Source organism: Pyxicephalus adspersus, chromosome 4 (assembly GCF_032062135.1).
Source record: "Pyxicephalus adspersus chromosome 4, UCB_Pads_2.0, whole genome shotgun sequence".
Lineage (NCBI taxonomy): Eukaryota > Metazoa > Chordata > Amphibia > Anura > Pyxicephalidae > Pyxicephalus > Pyxicephalus adspersus.
The window spans coordinates 58,890,778-58,908,191 of NC_092861.1; the positions used below are offsets into that span (position 1 = coordinate 58,890,778).

At 40.0% G+C, this 17,414-nt stretch overlaps 1 long non-coding RNA gene across 1 annotated transcript; it reads left to right on the forward strand.

Annotated features, from left to right (window-relative positions):
- The first annotated feature begins 473 nt into the window (after positions 1–473).
- Positions 474–16,901, forward strand: LOC140328591 (uncharacterized). Its single transcript, XR_011920311.1, has 3 exons — positions 474–9,431; positions 13,438–15,700; positions 16,128–16,901. It is a non-coding gene; the product is annotated as an uncharacterized lncRNA (long non-coding RNA).
- Positions 16,902–17,414: the final 513 nt, after the last annotated feature.

A 17,414-nucleotide genomic window follows, 5' to 3' on the forward strand; every position in this document is an offset into this window, starting at 1 on the left:
GAAAGCAGCAACGCCCATAGCTCTGCAAGAGGATGAAGTATTGACTCGCCCCCTAGTGGACATAAAGGAACTCAACATTTTCTTATACATGGGCCTGCTGTTTTAAATCAATTGTACTTTGAATCTGATAATTTAAATTTGCAGTGTAAAAAAAAATCCAAAGACTTCTATAAAAATTGAAAAAATATGGAGAATAAATAAGCAGGATTTCTGTAGGGTAGTCAGTTGTCATTGATTTGGTTTTAGTAGTTTAATAAAAAGTAACATAAATCCAACATTACAAATAGGCGTGGAGACAGCCTCATTCATTTTGCTTTAATCAGAATCTGGCTGAAATGAGAACATTGGTGGGATGGTGACTGGTAATGGGCTCTCCTCCTCCTGGCTTCATCCAGGCCCAGCCCTCACTTGCATTACTCACAGGCTATTTTGGGAAGCTTTATAAAGCACACAGGATCCTAGCACTTCCCTCCTCCAGATACCATCAAATCCTTCTCGGTTACAGTCTCTCATGAATGCATTTGGCTAAGAAGATTGGTAACGAATGCTGACAGCAGGAAGTATTTATTTTGTATGTTTTCCTTCTGTACAGTGTGTACACAGTGTATATCACCACCCTGATTCTGAACAGCCCTTCTTATGTTCCTTTCTGCCATTATATTCTGAACTCCTGTGTTCTCTCTGCCCCTCCTCTCTCTTATCCTTCTCTGCTCTCCCCCCTCCTCTCATTCTGCCTGTGATCACAAACCCCTTGTCTGCAATTCCTCCTACTCATTTCTTATTATGTTTCGCCTCCTCTGTGTAGCTTTCATGTGCACCTCCCTGCCCCCATGCACATACACTCATCCCACCATTTATAATTCCCCAGTCTGTCTCCTTGGTAACATTGACCCTGCAGCCCTTGTAAAGGCAGGCTGTGGAAGAGGGACCAGTTGCCATAACAACCATCTGCCTGACACCTCCCCACTCCCCTGGCACCAGTTCCTGTGGAAACTCGCCCATCACCACCCCTCCTACTCCCTGCTTACCATTACCACCAGTGTGAGGTTTAACCCATTCCCTGACACTTTGGTAAGTGGTGGGGAAATGTACCAAGCATGTAAGCTTGCTGCACTAGTTGTCTTCTGATTGGGGTGTATTATAATGTATTAGAATAACAACATTCATAATATAGTAAAGCATAAGTAGAGATCATATGGTGTAAAAATTAGGATCACCACAGCACATTCAATGACTTTACCTGTTATTATTATTATTATTGTTAATAATAATAATAATAAACAGGATTTATATAGCGCCAACATATTATGCAGCGCTGTACATTAAATAGGGGTTGTAAATGACAGACTAATACAGACAGTGACACAGGAGGAGGAGAGGACCCTGCCCAGAAGAGCTTACAATCTAAGAGATGGGGGAAGTATCACACAATAGAAGGGGAATATGGAATGGTGATAAGTAGTGAGGGTTTTAAGAGACAGAAGAAGACAGGTAGGCAAGTTTGACAAAAATGGGTTTTGAGCAGCAAGCCGAATAGGACGAGGAAGACCATTCCAGAGAGTGGGGGCAGCTCTAGAAAAGTCTTAGAGCCATGCACAAGATGAGGTTATGAGTGAGGAAGTCAGTAGAAGGTTATTGGAGGAGGGAAGAGAGCGTCTAGGGAAGTATTTTTTTTACCAGGTCGGAAAGGTAGGTTGGACAAGAACTGCGGCGAGATTTTATGGCAAAGCACAGGAGCTTGAATTTAATTTAATTTTATTCTCAGGTGAAATGGAAGCCAATGAGAACTATAAAGAGGTGCAGCGGAAGAGGAGCGGTGGGAAGGGTGGATGAGTCTGGCTGCAGCATTCATATCAGATTGTAGAGGAGAGAGTCGGGTTAGTGGAATACCAGAGAGGAGGATGTTACAGTAATCCAGATGAGAGATAATAAGAGCGTGTACAAGGAGTTTGGTGCTCTCTGGGGACAGGTAGGGGCGGATTTTGAAGATGTTGCGAGGGTGAAAGTAACAGGACCTGGAAATGTTCTGAATATGGGGGGTATACATATCAAGTTGGACCTCAACTGACAGATATGCAAGCAGGTTCCAACAACTATATGTTTGCTACCGAACATGGAGGCAAAAAATGATGTCTGCTTGTAATACTTCAAAAGACTGACTGGCAGAGGCTTGTGCTGGTGTTGTGGACATGAGATTGTCACTTAACAATCTTTTATATATGGTGGCTGAAGGGTTAGCACTCTGGCCTTTGCAGCACTAGGTCCCAGGTTGAAATCCTGGCCAGGGCGCTATCTGCATAGGGTTTGCAGGTTCACCCCTGTTTGTGTGGGTTTCTTCCGGGTGTTCAGGTTTCCTCCCACATCCCAAAAAAACATGCAGTTAGGTTAATTGGCTTCCCCAAAAATACTGACCTTGGACTTATTAAGGACATATGACTATGGTAGGAACATTAGATTGTGAGCCCCTTTGAGGGACAGCTAGAGATATGATTATGGACTTTGTACAGCACTGCATAATATGATAGCGCTATATAAATACTGTGTAATAATAATAATAAACTACTCAATGACAAGGCACAAATCTCATGGAAAAAATGTCTGATTTCAATTCTAAAATATCTTTCTAACAAAACACTGTAGAAAAACAAATTGTTGGAAGATACTTAGTTTTTAAAAAAAGAGTTCTGCCTGACCTGGCAGCCAAGAGATTATGCACCACACACCTGAATTTTATGTTCCTTTATGCATTACTTTTATATTAGCTAACACCTTGGCTGTTGTAGTTTGGCTACAAGCTATTTCAGTAGAAAAGAATGTTACTGTTTATGGATTTATCTTTTTACAGGAAGATGTTTTACATGTACTGTCAGTCATGTTCTGGCAAGTACTGTCTCATGCGTGTATGTAACCTTAGATGGCTCCTCTCTGATTTTTTTGTTTGATTTTTGTTTACTGTGGCCTGACTTTACCTACCATTAGGACAAGTCAACTGGCATTCTGTTGCCCAGTGAGACTACCTTCGTGGCCAGTGAGGGTGCAATCACTGGATGTTGGCATAAAAGTTGGGTTAGCTTGGCATGAAGGCAGGGGATATCAAATAGAAGTAACAAAGTAAAATCAGAGGTAATAAACCAAGATGACTAATAAAAGTACAGGTGGTCCCCGGGTTACATACGAGATAGGGACTGTAGGCGTGTTCTTAAGTTGGATTTGTAAGTCAGGACAGGTACAATATTTTAATAAATGCAATTAGAACAGATGTTCGTCTCAACATATTGTTAGGCAGCGTAGTGTCAGTTCCTGTAAATATTCCTCACTGTTAGTTAATCACAAAAGCAAAAAAAAAAACTTTATAGAGCCTAGACATTTATTAACTTCTGGCGCAAACTGTGCTTTGATATGCAAAAAGAAACAAATGCAGAGTTTGTTTTGGTCATTAAAGAGTTGCAATATGTTGCAGAAGAGCTCAGATCTTAAGATCACCCACAACCTCAGATGTATTTAGCAAAAGTTTTCTTCTGCAAAGTCATCCAAATTGACCCCCCCCCCCCGTCAAGCCTCGGTCCTTTTTTTTTCAAGTCAGACACTGCCAAAAGGAAATGGTAAGGCTATCTAGAGATGATCAAAGATGGTCAGAGACTGCTGACCTATTACAACAGATGGTCAGAGACTGCAGACATACTGCAGGAGATGGTGAGAGACTGTAAATGTTATAGTAGTTGTTGGGGACTAGGGGCTTGTTTCAATCGACTGGAAATACATTACATGAGACTGATAGAAATTAACACTATTACAGGCCTTTACAAATCAACGATCATAGAAACAAAAAATATTTTTTTTTTCCCTTTACTGGCATGAGTATCACTTGGGTAAAAGAAACCCAGATTACTGTCCTAAGGGGCTCTGACCATAAGGGGCCGGACCATAGAATCACAGGTTGGGCACCAGGGATCTGGATAATTTATGTTTTCTGGCAACGTTTGTTTACACTGCAATGCTGCCCTGGTTGATATGCTCTCCTGCCTACAAAGTCCATGTACACTGTATAACATAAATATGCATAGTTAGTTTTGCATAGAGCAAAAAAGGATTTAAACCCCTATTCATTTTTTTTTCATTCTCTGCTCCATTTAGGGATATTTCACGTAACTTTCAGTTTTAAAGATGAAACAGAAAATTAGACAGGAATAAAATATTTCGAAAGTGAATAGAGAGTTTTCCATGGAACAGGTTTCCTAATTGGGGGATTTACTCTCAGCTATTGCTCCACTGACAACTCGACTGACAAATGGTTGTCTGCCGAAAGCCATATGTATAGCAGTTCTCCAATGTCTTTCAATTATCCGCCCATGGAGGATAGGGCATCTATCCTCACTCGTCCTCTTCTCTCCATACAACAGAATGGCTTTATGTGTACATCTCTCGCTCGTTTATCTGTCACTGATAACAATTAGAAAAGATTGTTTCCAGTGACAATTCTCTGCTGTCCATCGGACGTCTGCATTAAACTTTATTGACAATAGTCACCAGAAGGAATCTCCTCTTTGGTACACAGACAGCAACGTTATCCAAAATTAAAAAAAAAAAAAAAGAATCACGCCTTAACATACATTTTATTGCAGTCTTTCAGGCTTGCTTACTATTATAAAACAAGGCTCCACTGGCACCTTCCTGAAATTTCACTTCTTTTGATCTAGGCCTTCTATCTTTTTTTTTTTTTTTTCAATGCCCTTGACGGTCACAAACTATATTTGACCATTCTCTTTGTTATGGTCAAAATTACACAATAAAGCAAGCAAGGAAAGTAAGGAATACCAGTGTGTTGCAATTCTGGTGCTCAAAGTTTATCACTTTGTAGATATCTTTCTGTGTAAGCACAACCTTGGGTTAGCCATAGACAAACAATTACACAAAAATTCAACCTGTACTGCATATTGCTGTTGTGCCAGAGCCCACTATGTTATTGCATGCAACTCAGTCAATAAACAAAAAAAAGAGCACAGTTATTTAAAAAAAAAAAAAAAAAAAAAAAAGATTATAATAATGTGGGTAAAAATCTGCATACTATAAGAACTATTTCCACTGTCTGTATTTCATTACAATACCCTCCTCAATATTCATTCAGGTCAATGGAAAATGAAGAGGAGGAGATGAGTAGTACAACAGCCATAGGGGAAGGTATTCCAGTCTGCTCATTTGACTATTTCACAGACACCCACTGACCAACACAGTCATTTTATAGATACAAATTTGTTGTTAGATTTTAGCAAAAAAAAAGCTAGATTGGGAATGCCAGGTTTGTGGGTAGCTTCAATTTGTTTATTTAAAGTACTGCTCCTCCAAAGATATTGAGCAGTCAGCTTTTATATAGTAAAGGGATGTTTACATTTACTGTCTATAGCAAGATGCCAGAAAGAACAACTGGAGCAACCCTAAATTTGTCAGTTCTTTACTAGTCAACCACTTAAATTAGATGTTGAGCTCAGTTTACAGGGACATTGTCTAGCTCAGCTTCCTGTAAGATAGATAACAGGCTGAACCTTGTATATCCAGACAGCACCATTGGAAATAGGACAATGTGAACAGGCTACATTTGGAGCCAGACAGTGAGGAGACACATGGGTGGAGCAATGGAATAATATGACCGCAGACTATAAACTCCCCTGTAAAACTGTGAACGCAGTTATTGGCAGAATACATTTCTACACAATACTGTACATGTGCCTAAACATTTTCCACATCACAACAACAAAAGGAAGCTAAAAATAAAAAAAACTTTCAGTAAAAAAAAGGTGGGCGGCACTGAGGATATGCTATTCTAGGAAGCGGGATCATTTATAGTCAGCAAACATGGAGGAGATTGGGCCTATTTAGATGAGAGCCATTAAATCTTGCCATCTTGGGGGAGGAAGGAAAAACTTTTCCCTGCTGTTTCAGTTTGCCGGAGCTTCACAAGATTTATATTACACTGCATTCCAGTGGCACTGCAGCAATGGACATGTTCTGGCCTGGCCAAACAAAGTGACAGCCGCCTACAATAAGAGTCCAATTTAGACACCTTGATGTCCTAGGCACACCCAAATTTGATTGACTTTTTGTAAAGCTCCACTCCACTTTGTAAAATACTAATGCTGAAATTTGCTGTTAGAAGAAGCATGCCGTCTGCTTTATCTCGCCGACAACTTTTCAGCTGTGCAGACCATCAAACAAGAAAAGGAAGAAAAAATATCATATTCCCTGATGATAAATACCTTTCTGACTCCTCTCAATCATCAGTTCTCTTAACTAATTTAGCCACAAATGTCCAAAAGGCAACACAAAATAATAAAATTACTTGCACACTTTGTACATTCTGTGGCTTGGTGATGCCCCCTTTGACTCTGATGCCCAAGGCCAATGTATGGAAAATACAGCCCTGCCTGAAGTGCACTATGCAGATAATCATGCCTATGGCAAGTTTTTTAAACATTTTTTGTTTAAAATTCCTTTTTTGGAGCCAGGATGTGATGGACTAATGCTAAGATTTTAGTGTTTAAATTACAGGGTGTTGAAATGTGCTATATACAGTATATTATGGCACACTTGCTAGCCATGTGTACATTTTGGACTAGCTGCTTTGCACTAACACGGGCAAAGTGTGTCAACCAGATAGTACCTGTCATAAAACAACATGCACAGAAGATCCTTATGGCCATCTGTAATGTGCTTTCTGGTTATAACTGCTGGTTATATATGCTTGGTTATTATACCTTGCTAGGCCTTATAGTAGTAATATGTTGGGTGGTTTGCTTTTCTTGATTGCTATATTGTGTGGCACAAATCATAAAGGGCTGGTAGATTGTTCAGAAACCCCCAAAGCAAAGGCCAGCAGTAGTGACCCCCTGGTTATGGCTTGGATGTCACTGAACAGACCTGAGAAACAAACCATTGCCACTTGGTTTAGGATTAGGGTAGTAAGGGGGGAAAGGACTGGAAGTTAAAACTGAATTACGATCAGTTTACATTAGTTTTTATGTAGCTGCTAGTTCTGCAATGTATGTGATAAAGCTGCTGATAGAGCAGCAACACAACTGGAAAAGAGAAGTCTGGCTGTTAATATTGAAACAAGCAGGGGGGAACCTGTGTGTCTAGGAGATAATGGTAAGTAATAATCTTTATAAAAAGAACATGCCCCCAAACCAGAACAAGATCATACGGGAGGCCATGCACTTGCATTTATCAAGTTCAATTCTTTCCTAAGGCAGATATGGAGGCTGCCACTGCTATTGACCGGTTTATTGGCTTTCATATTTACCTTTATGCTTCAATATTTGCTATCCCATACACAACGGTCTATCACATTACAGAAATAAATGCTTAATAAATCTTCATCACCCTTTCCTAACCTTAACATGGGGGACACTAAAATAACTGGGGTTCACGGTACACCTGTGTAATATTAATTGTCTTCAGCTCGATGTACATTAGTGTGGGCAGCTCATGATAAATATGTGTAAGGAATGTGGAATACTTAGCATTTGACACCCAGGACTGTTCTATAGGACAATATTATTTACATGAATTAAATTGAGATTAAACTAATGATGATAACGGCCGGAAAAGAAAGGCAGGCAGTGAAAGTTCTAGTGTTTGATATTTGTGAGTTAACCTCCATGGCTGTCTAATTATGTCAATATTTTTATGCCAAAATTGGTACATTTTTGTGCATGTAAATTTATTTTACATTGTAGGCCTATAATTCTTAGGCATTTAATAACAAACTTTAAATAGAAAAACACAAAAATCTGTTAAAACAAGGGTGCATAAAAATACTGAAACATGTATTATAACTGTACAGTAGCATATATAATATATATTACAATGATTACCTTGTATTGGATTCAATACAGTTATTTTGTAAAGAACCCAATGCAAAATTACATCACCAGCAACTCCCGGGGAACGTCGGTGCACTCGTTGGGGGATCGATGGGAGGAAGAGGACGCAGCCCAAGGATGGGATCCGACGGGCAGAAAGCTGGGGGATGCCAATGGGACCGGGTGTTTATTTTTTAGGCTATCCTGAGTGTGGCTCATGGTTACCGCTTTCGGCATGTTTTCTTTACCCTGAGCAACACTCGGTAATAGCGCTCTGGGGTTAGGATGTCCCATCTTCTGCTGGTGGTTGGAGCTTCTTCCGATAGTGGTCGGTGATAAAAGGGCCCCTTTATACTAGGGGTCAGAGGAAAGGATCCTTACAAAGGTGGTCAGTGGAAAGTGCGGCCCCTACAGATTATGAAAACATGATTGGTGACCATGGTTACCAGAGGCAGAATTTGGTAATTTGTCAAGGAAACCTGGCAACCTCTAGGGAACCAAAGGCTGACCTATTTGGTTGAAGTACCAGAATGAGAGACTACAGCACCCATAGCTCAGAGGGAGAGTGTTTTTCTGAATGTCTGTAATAATGAATGAATGTCCCTTTGTTTAGAGGATACAGCAGACTGGGTGTGACAGCAGGCTGTGAGGAAGGGTGACAATACATGTGTAATAATAATGTGCACACAGGAGCCCTCCCGACCATTCTGCTAAGCTGCCGCCTGTATGTCTCCGGCCCTCCCCCAGCCTTGTGTCAGCAGGTAGACTGCAGATGGCCGCAGGGAAGGGGGGAGTAATTCCAGGATCCCTCCCGCTCCCTCTGTTCTTTTTCATCCTGATGAAGATGGTTCATTTAGAAAGCGGGTTTTACAACACAAGAGGATTTCTTAGGAGGCTTAGCAGACTTTAACCCCTTTGTGGGACATTTACAGTATAATTAGTTTCCTAAACGCATGATTCGCCCCTCAGTGAAAAGCTATGACTGTAAACCTTGCAGCACACATAAGGCATTTGAAATGTGAATCATAAAACATGGTGGCAGGCTTTGTTGTTCCCCCCGCGGGTGCACACGAGAGGCAGCCATTTCCCGCCCGTGTCTCCCTCATCCGTTCACCTTCCTGTTCTCCCGCCATTTTGAGCTCCTCATACAATGTGCAGCGCACAGCCCGGGCTGCCTGTAGGTGACCCGCACTGACTGTAATACACTGCAGCTTCTACAAGGTTTATATCACACTTTCTCTTCAGACCCTTTAACTACACCCTCCCCACAAAAATAGGGGGGAGCAGCGTGTACATAACCACCAGGAGAGAGCTGGCAGCAGAGACCGGGAAGGGGCTGCCATGGGCTTAGTGAGGGAGGGATGGGGGACACAGGCTGAGGTAAGGTAACAAGGAACTGAGTAAATAAAATGTGCAGAGGAAGAAATCCAGGGAGGAGGGGTGGAGATCTGCCAGACAGGAGAAAGCAGGAATTGTTATATGAAGCACAGAATATAGAAAATATGACAAACATACACACAGCTGTGTGCACACCATGTCCTGTGTGAGTGGATGTGACGACTGAACCTTTACCAGGTAACAATTTCCATTATTTCTAATTACAGTATAATCTACTATCTGTGCATTATTGTATTTAGTGACTGGTGTCCTGCTGATACATATTACTGATATAAACCTTGCTATCATGGTGTGCTATGCTTTATACACATGTGTGCATGCATCTTGTAGCTTGGTGATTGATGTGACTGAGAGGAGGACCCAGCACACCACAAAGCTTGCAAGATTTATCTTCTCATACATCCTCACATATATTTTATATGTTGTTACTTTATGTACCTAATAATAAACATCGGAGTGTAAGCTTCCAGTATAATCCAGCATGGCAGACAGGTTGATAAAAACAAAGGAATGTTTCTGACATTGCCAGCAGCAGGACTTGTCTCCAGCACAGTCTGACAATATGATGTGTTTATTAGACATCTAATATAAAACATGAAGATCTATACACCACTAATACCCTCAGGTTACATACTACAAATATGGGGCTGCTTTGTGTCCTGCAGGCAGCTGGGTCATCACCCCCACTATTCCTCCATGAACATGTGTAACAACCAGCGCCCATGAATCAAAGGACACCGAGATCTACACATTCACTCATATCAGAAATGATTCATGTTTTAATAACTATGTTAGAATATTTTGATACATCTGTTACTGTTTTGGTCAACATGCCATTCAGGAGGGGATGTGGTATATTAAATATGGCGCCAGCTCTTCTAAAATGTATGGACTCATGGAAAAATCTCCAGTAATATTTTATAACGATTCTGTAGTGTAGAAAAACATCATGCAGGCAAATAATGATTCTGCAGAGGTCACTAACAAAGAAAACCACAGGATGTATATTGTCTCTATTATATGAAGAATTACCAGCACTCCTATCTCTAATTATTATTTCAGTAATGCTTTCTGTACTTATGAGATAGAGGTAAGTGTATTATATCTGTTTATAAAAAGTAATAAAGATGCACTTTTTACAAAATGAATTGTGTTTGTTATAGTACTTTGCTGTAAGGAGAAATGTGAAGAAGCAGAACAATAAAATAAATCTAGGAAGATCTAATTGAGTGTGGCTGAAAAATATTACATGAACTTGCTCTTAAGAGGTGACTGCTGGTTACAATTACAAAGGTGACCGGTGACCTTTATAAGGCTGCCAACCTTTCATGTGCACATGGGTTATCATCCCACAAATAGCAAACGGCTAAAAGACAATGTACCCTATGTGTTGTAGAGATGAGTGAATTGTTTTGCCAATGAACCCGATTGGGCAAAACTGGCCCTTATAACGGTGACTAAAAGATTTATTCACAATGCTGTTAGCTTATTTTGTATTTTTTTTGCATCCGCATGGAGATACACAGGATATCCAGAGAATCTTAAGCAACGTGGAAGACATTAGCCCAGTCTACCTGATTTGTTGATCAGTGTGTTTCCTTTGCCAAAATAAAATTATTTGTATGTGTGTTCATACGTGAGAATTTACATATTTGGATAGACAAGACCACTGCTGGGCACCCCATAAGCTGATCTAAAATGCATTGTGTTGCACAAGTTCAAGCCTTATGTATTTACCCAAGTGTGCCTGTAGGCAGGTTATAATAAAATGAAATGAATATTATAAATCCGAACACTCTGGCTTAGTAGCAGGCACCATAAGGAACTGCTGCTGCTCCACTGATCCAAAGCCAGGACATAGAACTGTGCTTTGTGTATTGAACATTGCACACCCTTTGCCTGTCACAGTTTAGGGGTCAGTGTCATTTGCTAGGCCTATGTCTTATCATGTAAAGTCTTATCCTTGTGTACCTACTGATTTATAGAAAGTCACCAGGAACACACAGATTTTGGGAGCAGTGAATAATTTGGCAGAGGAGCATGCTAAAGGTAAGTGTGGGCACTACTTTGCTGCAATAGTGAGATGCCTTGCTTGAACTGATGTCAGGCAGTGGTACGTCATGTCACATCCTCCATTGATAGGTCTAGCATGGATTTATATGTAGAATTCAGCAAAGAATATGCAATGCAACTCATTAGTGGCTCCTGTCACATTTGCTAGATCTCAAAAAGAATAGGGGATCCAATAAATAAAAAGTACGGTTACCTCTTAAAGGGATTCCCCTGTCTCTAAAAAGGTGTCAGAATCTTGCCACCTTAACACAGACAATCATTTGAAGTGATAGTTATGTTGGTTTTGCTTCTGGTTTAACAACCAAATTGATTTTGTAGTCACCAGTGGCAGGAAGTAGCGGCATTCCCAGTACAGGTGTCCCAGTGACGTAAAACACTACACAGAAAGGAAATAAACATTCAATACCAAACATTTATTGGAAAGCTAGTCTTAGCTTTTCATTTTTAGGCAATTTATAAAAATGACTTTATACTCAGAAAATAAATGTGATATGTAGACAGATGTATCTCATTCCTAGTACTAACAGGAGAAGGGTTTCCAACCCCAGAAACTAATTTTACTGGCAAAACTTGAATATTTTACTTACTTTTTGCTGAAAATTTAAACACCTCATTGCACCGAGTGTAAAAGGTTTCAAAACACAAAATTAAACTGACAGAAATCAGGGAATCCAAAATAAAGTAAGGGGCAGCTCATCTGGAAGAATGGCCAAAAGTTTAGAAACACATGGTCACTTTGCCTTAAATGTGTGCATGGACAGTGTTTCTTTCAGGCTTGTTTCAAAACTGTGTGTTACAAGTAACTGTATATTAAATGGCATCCCGATGCTCCATGAGTGCCAGTGCTTTGGAGGAAAAACTGTACAAGTTGGATTGCAGGTGCTTTGGCATCTCATTCAAATCAATAGGCAGCCTTAACACAACATACAGCATACCAGATGTTCATGTTTGTGCAGCACTGAGATTCACCACATGTGTGAAGGGGCCCTAAAACCTTTCCTGGAGTAACCAGCTGAAAAATAGAAAATAGAGCATTTATCAACAGCTTGGGCCTTGTTCCTGTCAAAAACTTGAATGACCAAGGACTCCAAACCAGGAGCAAGTGGGCCAAAAACAGCACTTTGACATGTATTTTCACACATATAGAATACATTTTTACATTTCCATATTGTTAGCCTATTCTGTTTATCAACATTCCTAAATAAATTCCATGTGTTCCTACCAGTTTGCTGATGTCCATTCTTACAAGACATCTTTACTAGCCTGGAAACCTTGCTAAGCACTGCTTTTAAACAGTTATGTATTATCAATGAAGTCTTTTTAGCGCTCCCTCAGTATTCTAGTATCCCTAGTATTTCTAGTTCTAAAGATTTCTTCAAAGAAATAAAAACAATTGTCACTGGGTCTCAAAACAGGGCTGCTTTTTGATGTACCTACCTGTTATGTGCATAATTTTTGATAAGATGATTTTGAAAGGCATAACTAAAGGTGAAGCAATTTGTTGTATTGAAATTATTGGTGTAGAAGGACAAGGAACAAAAAATGCATAAATACAGGCTTATACTTCTGCAGCTTTGTGCTCATTCCAGGATGACTCCCACAAAAGGCAGGAGCTGCATGACAATAAACACAACACCAGGCTCTGGCATCTACCATGATCTGATGTCCTGCAATCCAATAGAGTTGAAAAGAGGAAATGTATATAAAAAAATCCCTTATTTTTTGTTTACTGTAAAAGGTGGTGTGCAAACTGAACAATGGATCATCATGAAAGCAGTGTTGTGTTAATCTCACTTCATAATGTGGTTATAACAGTGGGACAGTTCTCATCATTTCACAATGGGTTGCACTGCCCTTGTTCATTTATGACTTTTTTTTGTTGCATGTGCAGATCTGCATTTGATGAAACAACGCAGACAGTGTATAAGCAGAAAATGGTAATGCATGTACACACTGCTCCATTATATAAGGAATTATTGCTGCCTAAACAATACGGCGCTCATTCCACTCATCACCATCATCATAGTGTCCTTCATGTTGAATTGTGCATTCTGCCATGCATGACTAGAGGCTATTGTTTCTCTAAGAATACATTTTTATGTTTTTACAGGATTTACAAACCCAAGAGAAATAGAGAAGACTGCTTTTTGGAAAAAAAAAAAAACATTTCTAAACACTGATATATTCTTTGTAGGTGGGCCTCTTTGCTCAAAACTATTTTTGTAATTTATCTATATAGAATGTAAGTGAATCTTTAAAGTGGTGTCTTAACATATTTTGATTGTTGACCATAAATAGCTTTTCATCCTTTAATGAGAAGCTTGGTAAGTCCGGACATCTCTTTTGGGAGAGCACTGTGTTATTTTTGGTCACAATTTTAGAAAAGGAACAAACAGTAACAGAAAGCAAACTAAATAAGAGATGGTGTTTAAAGGAGAGTAGAAATGAAGAATACAATGCACGAACAAATAGAAATAATGTATTTCTAGTAAACAACAGAATAGTAAAAGTTATGCTTAATAAAGCAATGAAATTGCGAACTCAGACATAACTGAGGTCATTTATTTGATTTACTTTATTTTAGCATCCCTGGAACACAAATAGGAAAAACTGTCCCATTAGGAGGTGGAATGAAAAAAAAACACATTTTAATAAACCTTCAAATTAATATTATATTACACAGTATTTATATAGTGCTATCATATTACACAGCACTGTACAAAGTCCATAGCCATGTCATTAGCTGTCCTTCAAAGGGACTCACAATCAAATGTCCCTATCATAGTCATATGTCTTTAATACAGTCTAAGGTCAGTTTTGGGGAGTAGCAAATCAACCTAACAGCATGTTTTTGGTAAGTGGGAGGAAACCCACGAAGACACAGGGAGAACCTGCAAACTCCATGCAGTGTCCTGGCTGAGATTTGAACCTGGGACCTAGCACTGCAAAGGCCAGAGCACTAACCTCTGAGCCACCATGCTGCCCAAATCCATACAAATGTCTTGGGAAAGGGGAACTGTACTCTGGATGGTGGTGGACTCGTGCCATAACACACTTGCCTCCTAGTTGGCCATCCTTGTCAGCATTGATAGGTCCAGGTTCCAGTTACTGCTTGGGCCCGCACAACAATCTTTCCCACCACTTCTCTCCGGTCCCACTGCTGATGTGACTTCTGCACGTGTGCACAGGAGGTACGTCCTGCTCATCAATTGGTTCTCTTTGTGGCATCTTATTGGAAATGTACATTGCACATGCAAATTTTTAGACACATTTATTAGCAGTCTATGAATACTACAACATTAGGTCCCTGATTCTCTGTGTTGAAGCAGTGGTCTCTCAGAAGCAGAGGTCAGAGATAAAGTTCACCATTATGCAAGACTCATGCAGATTGGGAGATCAAGCCTTGATGCATCAGACCTTTACAAAGAGGGTGCTGAGGACATTTCAGACCTCTACAAAGAAACTACAAGGGTAATTCCTGCTGTGGCTGCTTTTCTTCTCTTGTTTTGAGACACCTAGAAATTATTTAGCAGATTTAAACTAAACATTTTCTTGAGTTTACAATTTCGTACCCCTAACCTCTCCAAGCTCTTTCCTGTTTGATATCTAGTCCTTAGGGGTACAGCAAGAAGTATTTTTTTAGGTTGCACTCCATAGGTGATATCAGAATCCGTTACCCTGTCATGGACTTTGACCCTCTGTTAGCTATTAATGTACTGACCTAGTTTGAACATACCATTGTTACTTTACTAGGATGTACTGTCTTCTTCTGCCAGCAGGTCATGTAAGGACAATATTAATGATTAATGACTTAGCAGTATTTATGCCAGATTTTATTTCCAGACCATTATGTTTCAAGCTAAACGCGCTAAAAGGCTGTAGAATGAATGTCTTTTTTTTTTACCTGGTTCCTCTTGCTCTCCAATCAAAGTCTAGTAATTATTATTGTTTGCTTCAATCATAAACCAAACAGCAGAAATTTCATCATTTGTAACCTGTGATATCATACCTTCTGAGTTCCTGTTCTGGTGTAAAGCTGCGTACACACTTCCAATTTTTATCATTGGAAATGAACGACGAACGATCGATTGGGCAAAAATCGTTCGTAAAAAAAGTAACCAACGACGCCGACGAACGAGGATAGTCGTTGGAAATGAACGACTGGACCGGCGGATCGGATTGGACGACGATCGTTGACCATCTATCGTGTGTACGGTCGTTCATTGATCGTCCATGGTCTGAGCATGCGCGGTGAACGAACGTTCGCTCACTTCCTGTGGTGCACGTCACTTCCTGTATCGTTCAAACGATCGCATCTATCGTGTGTACAATATCTGCGAACGATCGTGTCGTTATCTGTATGTACAGGATCGGTGCTATACGATCGTTCGCAGATATCGTGCAGGATCGTTCGTCGTTCGTTTACCAACGATAATAATTGGAAGTGTGTACGTAGCTTAATGATTCGTGTTTCTATCCAGTATACACAAGCTGAGGGCTGTCCATTACCAGGAAATGAGGTGGGCACAGTACACCCCGTAGTTCTAATGTATGTGTAAGAGGTGAGCAGAGAAATGGGACTAATAATGACGTGTGAGGGCTCTCTAAAACTGGGGAGGAAAAGAAAGCATTATAAAGCTGGAGGACAACTTAGAATGTTCCCCCAACCCTTTTTTTTAAAGCTACCTACATAAATGCCAAACTTAAGCCCAGCAATCAGATCTTTACAGTTTGGTCCGTATGTCCATATGCATGGTGGCCTCCAGCCACCCTGAGATAAATACAGTAGGTTGTTGATAGATGCAGCCACATTTTTTTTCTGCAAAAGCTGTAAAAAAAGTGAAAGTAGAGATCTCGGGAACAGGGATGAAGGTAAGTTCAACTGCAACATGTGGGGGAGAACAGCTTTATTAAAAGTTAAAACTGTCCTTGAACACCACTTCTCAGTTAATTTTGCTCAAATTCTAAGGCAGTCTGATATCTGTTGACAGTTTACTGCTAACTGCACTTTATGCCTCATCAATGCAGTTTTCTCTGCCTTATTGTGCCAATGCTAATGATCTTGCCACCATCAGTAGTAATTTTATCTCAGATGATCACCACTTATGTCAGTGATTATATATTCCCCTGGAAGAATAGGACTCCTGCATCTCATGCAAATATTATCCTCATGGCATCTGTTTATCTTTATGGTTTGTTTAGTTTATAGGCGCTCTCTACACAGAATATGTGAAACTCAGCCCTTGGGCTTCATCCACACAAACTGCATACTTCTGATGTTTTGCAGCATGATGGAGCATGTTCAGGAACAGTTTGTTACTTTATCTTTATTTCTTCAATATAAATGCTTTACCCTGCACATTCCTCGTTTTCACACACATATACATCGGTTTTAGACATGTCATTTCTATGTATGTATCTAACCTTACAAAATGTATGGTACTACATGCACATAGTGCAAACCTTCATGAGTGACAGATATAATCATTTACACATCATCCCTAACCAATGAAAAGGTGCTAACCTCTAGCCATTAGATATCATTATTATTTATGTACACCTTATTACATAATAAAAAGTCTTAAATAAATAAAACCAGGAAAAGTCATCATCATGCAGCTTGTGTGAACTGTTGTTGTTGGTTTTTACAGCTAAAATTAAGGTTTTCAGGCTACTGAAGTGATATTACCACAGGAACAAAGAGTAATTTACCAAGGTACATTGTATCATATACAAGATGGGCAGCACTGCAGGACCCTGCTGAAGACATTTCCAGAAAGAGGAAAATACTGATATTATGAGTAATAGTCTGTTGCACCGCAATATTACATACATTTTGGATTCTGGTTGCTTGGTCATTTGAATGGGAACCTAATGCACCAAGAGGAGCATATTCCAGCTTTGTATCACCAAATGTGTAAGCAAACACAGGCAGCATTGTCTGCCATTTCTAGTAGATGTCCACTAATCCTAGGGAAACACTGCACAATACCTCACATAGCTATACCTGTGCTCAGAGGTGACTATGGGAATAGATGTCCGTGCATTACATAAGGGAAGCACATCAGGGGGGCATAGAACCCCCAC